Source organism: Argiope bruennichi, chromosome 10, assembly GCF_947563725.1.
Source record: "Argiope bruennichi chromosome 10, qqArgBrue1.1, whole genome shotgun sequence".
Lineage (NCBI taxonomy): Eukaryota > Metazoa > Arthropoda > Arachnida > Araneae > Araneidae > Argiope > Argiope bruennichi.
In genome coordinates this window covers 5,193,284-5,202,751 of record NC_079160.1, presented here as the reverse complement: position 1 = coordinate 5,202,751, position 9,468 = coordinate 5,193,284, and positions in this window count along the sequence as shown.

Below are 9,468 nucleotides of genomic sequence, written 5' to 3'. Positions count from 1 at the left end.
ATAAATGCTGACATGATGGAAATGGATTCTACTCGCAGTACCTTTCAAACAATGTTTCCTTTGGGAGAAATGGCAGCCGATAACATTTGTAGAAATTATTTGTGAGATCAAATGAAATGACATTTTTTATAAAGAGATTAAGTGTTAAAATTTTTTGAAGATGATTTAAAATATCGTTAGGTGGAAGCTTAAACATGCAGATCAACAACATAATTTTATTTATTTTTTAATTATAAAGGAATGTTTCAGAAAATAGGTATCTGAATTTTAATTTTCAGCTTTTCCCAAAGCTTTTCATTTAAAAGCTAAAAACGTGGGATTTACAATCGGAAACGCTGCAAATTGTGCTAATCCACCCATATGCAAATTCAATTTACAATTTTTTGAAGACAACATTCTTCCAAATCGAGTGATATTTTCTTTCACGAATTTAAGTTTTATAGATTACCTGCCATAACAAACGTGCAGATATTTTTTTGTTTGGTGCTACAAGAGCTACAATCTAGCAACACATAGAGCTACAAATCTAGCGCGTACTTGCTTCCTGGGCAGTAAGCGTTCAATGTGAAGGGATTATTCAAAAGTTTGATGAGAATTTTAATTAAAAAAACAATCAAAATGAGTGTTGTTTGCTCAATAATGGACTATATTACTACGAAAAAATTATTTTCACACCCTTAAATAGCATTAATTACATATATATATATATATATATATATATATATATATATATATATATATATGCAACATTTCAATAAATAAAAAAAAATTCATAGCTTAAATCACTGGTTTCATACTCAGACGTATTGAAATGATATTAAATACATTTTTAGTGTTTACATTTTTTTTTTTCGTCTGAGTCTGAAACGTTGTTATGCTAGGATGTTTCAGATAAGAAATTTGAATCGTCTCTTATTACTCTCTCGTATACGAATTACGGAGAAAGTATTATAATCGTCATCGTCAAAGGATTCAAACTCCAAATTTTGACGCATCTCCACTTTTTAGACCTCGCTGAGATAAAAAAACAAAAACAAACAAACAAACAATTTTGGCATTATGTCACCAGCCTGTGACAAAGATAACTCAAACGCCTTCAGCTCGATGAATGAAATTTGATATATGGCCTGTACACTAAATTTTTAGATTTCTATCCAATTTTGAGCAACTCTTTGCACAACTATTTGAATATAAGTTAACACGTTCATTACAAAACGAACTAGATGGATGAAATTTCGTGCACAGATTAAACATCCGTTGTGAAGAAACCTAGTAAATTTATACGATGTCATGACTACAAATGTAATCATGTGACACATTTTGTTTCAATAAGTTGGCAAAAATGCGTCTAAAACAAAAATTCGATTTTCAGATACTATTCACTGCATGCCAGGGATGAATCGTCAAAAACTTGCCGTGGATTGCATGCTGTATTCAGTAAAAAGCTAAATTCATGTCAAAGGTTAAAATTTCTCAACTATTGTACGCATGTGGTGTGCAAGGCGTTCTCCAGGAGAACACCTTTATTAGAGAGCATGGGAGAAAGTTTCGTTGTGACCACTTCTACTGGTTTAATGATGGCATTTACAAATCTACGGGCAGATGAATCCATGAATATGTAATTCTTTGAAGGGCAAAATGTGATACACAACTACCATTCTGTTGATAAAACCCTTTGTTCATTTAGTCCTTCTAGGTCTCTGCATTCTTATGTTATAATGTCCACAGTGACACGAACGAACTAAATACAAATGCAGTTTGATAAAAATTGGATATAAATCTATTCTTGAAATGTAATAATTATATTTCTAGTAATAATGCAGATGAATGTATGTGTGTGTTGGCGCTCTACAGGCTAGATCGTTGGACCTACAGCTAATAAATTTTACACTACCTTATAAGATAGAAATGCTTAAAATTTTTAAAAACATTCCTAAGTAACTAGTCAGTTAATTTAAAAACTAAGCTACGTTTTGTCATTTTTTCGCGTTAACTTCTGAAAATATTATTTAGCAAAAAAAAAAAAAAAAAAAAAAAAAAAAAAAAATCATTGCTTGAAAGTTTAAAAAAATTGATTTTTTAATAATACTAATTTTATAATCGCACTCATTTTTCTAAATTTTGGCAATTTTAAAAAAATATTTTTTGTTTCATTTCCAACAAAATATTACATCGTTATTTTGGATTTCAAATCGTGTCCATTATTTTATCATATATGTAATCATGTGATTTTCTTCCATTGCTGAAAGTTAAAGAAAAAGGATTCCGTTTAATATCTGTGTAGTTTATAAGACGTACAAAAAAAAAAAAAAAAAAAAATGAAATGAAAATATTGCGAAATTTAAAAGGTAGATATTTAAGTTTTTAATAGCGTTAGGATGTTGTAGGACTCTCTAAATTAGAAAGGTTCACGCACACAATTAACATAACTTAAGCAAAATAATGAAAATAACATGACTTTAATGTCAGAAAATTTTCCGGAAAATGAAATGATATATGAACAATTATTCAGAAATCAATTATAAAAATTTTAATTTTCGGCGAACCTGATGGTTGCTACGGACTGCTTGCACTAAATAAAATCGGGAGTGTTTTACATAAAAAGGATAAACCACCTGTGGCGTTTTCTCTTTATATACATTTTTGTACAAGCAGCCGATTTCCCATTTTCCTTCATAGGCAATATTCATGTAGTAGAAAGTAAAGGAGAAAAAAATCTCTTAAATATTCAGTTTTAATTTTGTAAACTGTATTAATGGTGTCTAGTCTTAACTCGTGGCTACTTGTATCATACTAGCCATCTCCCCTAAAGTCCTGCATTGCTGCCTCATCCTGAGCGGATTGGGCAAAGTATGTCGGGAGAGTATTCTCCTGGTAGGGTCACCCAAGGCGTGAAGGCCATTCCATTATGCTCAGCTAAATGCAATGCAGGCATGAGGCAAAGTCAGACTTCAGCCTTTGGTGCCTCTAGGTCCTTGACCCCTTGAAGCTGCATTTAAAGCACATTTTTTATCATGACTCGTGCTGTGCTACATTGTTTGAAGTCGTTCGGGCTCATGGTTTGATGTTACTGTCGATCAGGTGGGATAAGTCACAACACACATACTAGCCACGCTAGGTCCGATGTAAGCAACAGACCTATTTGAATAATAGGACCGATTCGAATAAAGGCCCTCGAATGCTCTATAAAATCTACACAACTTTTTTTACTTGGCACAATCGTGTAAAAGCGATGAGTTGATTAATCTATCGCTCGATTAAAGTAGACTTAATTTACGAAAATTCAGTAACTATTCGCGTAAACATTATCTTGTAAGTTCACGCTTGCAGACGCGGAATTAACTCAGCAAGAGCATTATTTCGTCTGATCTGTTTGTTCCCAGAAACTTACGTTAATGCGTGTTGACTAAACAAACACGCCTGAAGAAGTTATTCGACAGCGTGCAGCCTTGATCATGAAATGACGTTCGTTTCCAGCAGTTTGTTGACCCAGCAAAAACAGCTCTGACCTGGAACATCTGTTTTCACCTGTTAACGCTTCCTTCGATGTAGGTCAACTGCCAGACATTTTCTCCTCTCAGGGCCCTCCTTTTGGGGTTATTAAGGGCAACCGGACAGTATCCGAACCCCTGTGGGCAGTAAAATGGAATGCAGACTCCCTTTTTTTATATCGTGGAAAAATATCATCACAGCTGGTTGCTGACCCAATTCCTTGTGGCGACGCGATGAACCGTGAGAGCATTTTTCGAACGGAGGAAGTCATTCCGAAGTGCTACAGCGAAACATCCGTTACCGACATCTTTTGACGTCAGAGATAAAGTAAATTTTCTTTGTGGGAGGTATAAGCTGCATTCCATTAGAGAACAGAATAAAAGCAGTTTCTTAAAAACACATTTGTAAGAAAAATATATTTATATGAAAAAGGCTTTTCGTATTAATTCACTTCTTACTTTTTCGTTCGTATACGAGCAATACAGGGTGATTAAAAAATAATCGTTAAAATTTCGTCGGGAGGTAGGGAGTGTCAGGAAATCGATTTCACATTGGAAAGTATGTCCACAAACGTCATCTGCATGGACAAGTGAAGTGGACACAAGGAAACAGCACAGTTAAGTGGTAACGAATGTGACTTTTATTTCAACAAGGTAAAATATATTCGTTAGTAGTAGGTGCTCAAAATTGCGACCATGTACATGAAAACAGGATTCACAGCGCCGTTGCGTTGACCGCCGAACATTTTAAAAAACCCTGACATATCACGGACAATGCCTGCGGCGACTGCTATTCGTGCAGTAAGGTCCATTTCTCTGTCGACTGGGGTCTCATACACATGGTCTCTCATGGCGCAACACAAAAGGAAATCCATGACCGATAAATCAGGTGACCTGAGTGACCAGGCAATCGGTCCACCTCTGCGATCCATTGAGCTCCGAATGTTCGGTTTAGATAATCAAACGCAACAACTGTGCTATGGTCTGGAGCCCCGTCATGTTGATACCACATATCTCGGCAGATATGCCGCAGGCATTGTCCACGATATGTCAACCTTTTTTGAAAATGTTCGGCGGTCAATGCAACGGCGCTGTGAATCAGGTGTTCGTGTAAATTATCGCAATTTTGTGCACCTACTGGTAACGAATGTACTTTACTCTGTTGGAATAAAGGTCACATTCTTTACCTCTTAACTTTACTGCTTCTGTGTTTTCACTTCACTTGTCCATGCAGATGACGTTTGCGGACATGCTTTCCAATGTGAAATCTAATTTCTTAGATATTCCTTACCTCCACACGAAATTTATTACAATAAGTTTTTAATCCCCCTGCATAGGAGGTATTGTTAAAAAATCACAACTCGAGATGTAGACAAACTTCCACGTTTCAGGCCTCCGAGAATTCAATAGGCACATTTTTGGAAAATATCTGTCTCTGACTAAGGATAACAGGAAAATCACTTTGAGCCAACCAGATAAAATATGATATGGTCCTTTCAAAAAATTTGTAGTTTACTATGTAGTTTCAAATTTTGAACAAAATCCGTTCAGAGGTTGTCCAGCTGTTCGAATATAAGTTAATATAACTACATAACGAACACAGCTAGATGAATAAAATTCAATACACCGATTTAATATCTTTATTGTAGGCACGTAGTAGATTTTGAGCCAATTACAACAAGGAGTCGGCCGTCTGTCGGTCTGTACTTTTCAGAAGCACGTCAACACAATAATTCAAAAACGCAGTGATTGAAATATATCAAATTTGATATGTGCCATTGCAGTTCTACTCCAATTTTGGTTTCAATTCATAGAGGAGAAAACGCGTCTAAAACACAAATTTGACTTTCATATATTATTAACCGCATGCTAGAAATGAATCGCAATAAATATCGCCAAAGATCTCGCTTAGATCAAAAGATTAAAGATCACACATAGTAAAAATGCTAAAATCACGCCATAGATTTAAGATGGTAGTTATTGTGTGAAAATACCATGCAAGGCGTTCTCTCGGATAACATGTTTATAAGAATATGTGAAGAAGTTTTAAGAGACCTCTCTCTCTCTCTCTGGTTACTTTTTAATTTGTAATTAATTGCTATAAATACTTTCAAGGAGACGCAAGGTATCAAAGAGCGTCATTAGCAAAATACTAGATTTATCAATTCGAAGCAATTCGCTGATAGAGAATTTGCCCGAAACTAAGCAGCTCAATTTAAAGAATATTACAGAATTTTAAAATGAGATCTGGAATTCGTAAATAAACAATAGCTAATATTTTGAATTATCTATCAAAATATTATCTATTGTCCGTTTTCAGATTTGATAATTATAACCAGGGTCATCTCATTCAATATGCTGTATCCATAATTAGCCCATTTAGTCTCAATAGGAGCGTTTTCGATGCACGGGAACATCACATTTCAAATTTGAAACACCACCAAATTATCTGTACATACGTAAACTTGCTGATTCATCACGAAATATTTAATCTAACAGGCATAGAAATTTGAAATTTAGCAGGTTGTTGTCCTTGGGCAATAGGTAGTCAGAAAAAAATATAACGATACTAAATCATCCTAAAATTTTAAGTTTATCTTCAATTATTTCAGAGCATATTATCTAATCAAACTCATTTTTCGATGATTTTAAAATTAAAAATATAGCTTTCTTATTGTATAATTTTTATATCCCAGCGACAATTTGTTCAATTTTTATTAAAAATTCTAAATATTCTCAAATACAATTTATAACAATGCATTTTATCATAATCATCAAATTCAAAATTGTATTTATTTTTATTTTTGCTACATATCTGAATTCCTTTTTTCTCTATTGAAACTAGGATAAAAAGCGATTTCTGCAGATATTTTGTCTTCAAATATGATATTAGTCCATGGTGAACCATAAAAAATGAACAGTCATCTTAAGGATGATGTATGCGATTCATACACGGACACTGGACATTACTGTCTTCTGTGAACTAATGATATTTATTGTTTTGAAATTTGAAATAAATCCCCTGAAGATTTTTAAGAAATAAATAATTCTATTAAATGAGCAGTCCTTTGTTTCTTCATTTTGTTTTGGGAACAGAGTAACTTCCTTTTCCGAATTTTTTTCTTTTTCTTATTATATAAGCTAATGCATAAAAAAGTTCATTGTCTTTCTAATTTCACATTTTGCTTCTTTATTGAAATTAAATAATATATCATGGCATTTAAATACAAAAAATCTATAAAATACTAATTCGGTTATGAAACATGTATGGCTTAAGTTGTTTTCATGAACATGTGCTCAGACATTGCATGTTTTCGTTTTTTGTGTTAAATTTCAAATTTCGGAGAGATCCTAGATAAGTAGACAGCTGCACGTGCAGAATGAAGAGTATAGGCACAAGGTTACAACCGTCTACCCCAAATTGGAATTTCTCTCTAATGAAGTGTCATTCCAGAGAACGCCTGCTATGGCTTTGGCACTAAATAATTGCGAAATAGTAACCTTGGATGTGAATTTAATATTTTTTTTCTGACCCGCGGCGATTAAACCTTGGCATGCAGTTAATAGCATCCTAAAATGTAATTTTTTTAGAAGCATTTTTTTTCCAGCCGATTTCCGACAAAAATTTGACAGAGAACTACGCTTCTAGTCACAAAATCACATACCAAATTTGATATATTTAAATCATTGTATTTCATTCATTGTATTATTTCATGCTTCAATCATTGTATTATTTCATGCTTCTGAAAGTACGAACCGATAGACGATTAACGCCACATCGGATTTGGCTGAAAATTTGAGAAGGCGTTTATATTATGGAAGCTAAATCCGTGTATCGAATTTTATCTTTCTGGCTCTCTTCGTTTTGCTGTTATTTATATGTTTGTTACCTTATGTTCGAGCATCCGGACAGATCTCTTATGAAAAGAATTTGCTCGCAATTGAAAAATTTACAATTTTGTGTAAAGATTATATAAAAGAATCCAATTTAATTACTCAAAGTGTTTTTGAGGTGTCAGTCGCAAACAGAAAGATATTTTTTTTTTTTTTTTTTTTTTTTTTTTTTTCCAATTCAAGGTCTAAAATGTGAGGATTCGTCAGATTCTTGAGTTCGAATACAAAAAAGTAAGAAACACCGTTTTATCAGATGAGCTCAGATGAGTTATCAGAAAAGTTCGCCGTTCTATCAGATGAGCTGTGAGAGCCTGATAGCAATATCTACGATGCAGTCTTAAAATCAATTTTATCTGATATGGAGCCCTAAAACAATTTTTTCTTTCTTATAGCTTACCAAGTGGTCCTTGATATATGGATTTTAAATTAAATAAAATAAATCGAATATCTGATAATAGCGCTTTGAAAACATTAACATAGTAAACGAACATTTCAATACTTTGCTACATCGATGAGTGAGTAAAAATTCTATGACAAAATTCGATTCTTCAAACATGAAATAAATCAAATTATATAAAAGTACGTAAAAATATATAATATTAGACCAGGTCTCCTTAAGCTGTAATCCTTAACCTTATACACGGTTGCACACAATAGATAGGCACCCATTTAAGGTTCGAAATATTTTCGCGCCATTAGAATATAAAGAGTATTTTTGCTTTGAGCATTTAATTTGGTCTGTCAGACTTCTAGTTTATAAATTCAACTCATTAATCATAAGACAGAGCAAAAAATAAATTTATTGCATTTTGCAGTGATTGTGCATTTCATTAATAGAAATATATGTTTCAGTATTTACGAAAAACGAGAAATAAAAAATTTCTTTACTACGCAAGTCATAGGTATGAGAGATTTTTCATTTCTCATTCTATTGTAATTTCTTGATATTTTATCACCGATAATAATAAAAATGAAGCGTCAATGATTAGTTTTAATACTCATCACCTTACAAGCTGTAGATTCAAGCAGTGATCATATAATACATGTCAAATGTGTAGTCTTGATTTTTGGATTGCATCTATCTTGCAGACAGTAAAAGGATCTGGCATCACACAACATTCTGTTGTATTTTAAATTATATGCAAGGTTATCATGCTATTATAGAACAAAAAGACAAATTTTGATTTCTATCCATTTTAGGATTTAACTTTGGTATGTGTTGTCAAATATCAAACAGAAATTTTAACCTTTCTTTACGAAATGATTTTATTCGCATATCATATCGTATCGTATAATTAAAAATTGCATAACATTCTAATCGTAATTGTATCTAGTAGATCTAATGCCTGCATAGCAGGAAATTTGAATTTTATTTTAGAAATTCAGAAAAATAATTAAATATACATAAAAATATAAAAAATCATGGCAAAATGAATGTGCAAATGTAACAAAAAAAAAAACAAAAACAAACAGTAAATTACTTTCTTTAGGAATTGCAAGAACAGCTAATAAACCAGAAGTATAACACTAGAGTCAAGATTATAATAACTTTTAGTAATCAATCATCAGTTTTCGAACTTCCTCTTTCTCTTTCAACCTTCATCGTACCTCGCGGCGTAAAAATTTAAAAGAACAATCTAATTTGATGGTTTTTAAAATTAATTTAATTCCACTTCATTTAATTAAATTAAAAGAATATAAGACGATAAGAAAAGTGGAGGAATTCTTCGAGCAGAATTTCGTCAGATTTTATTCAGGAAATTGAATTCATGCAAAGAAAATAATTTTTAAGATAGCGAATTTTAATCTTTTAAAGATAGCGAACAGAAAGGCATGATTGCTATTTTTTTAAAATGAAAAATAGAAAAAAAAATCCACCTGCTTTTGAATTAAGTTATAATGTTTGCGCACGGTAACCCAATTTCTTTAACTTTTTTTTTTTATGGTGCCAATTTTCATTGAACGAAATGAATTTTTTTTAAAGAAAACAATTCTGAAGTAAAAATTGTCCTAAAATTTGCTCTTTTGTTTAAAAGAATTCTAAAAAAATATGCAAAGTATTTTAAATAAAAATAAAATGCTC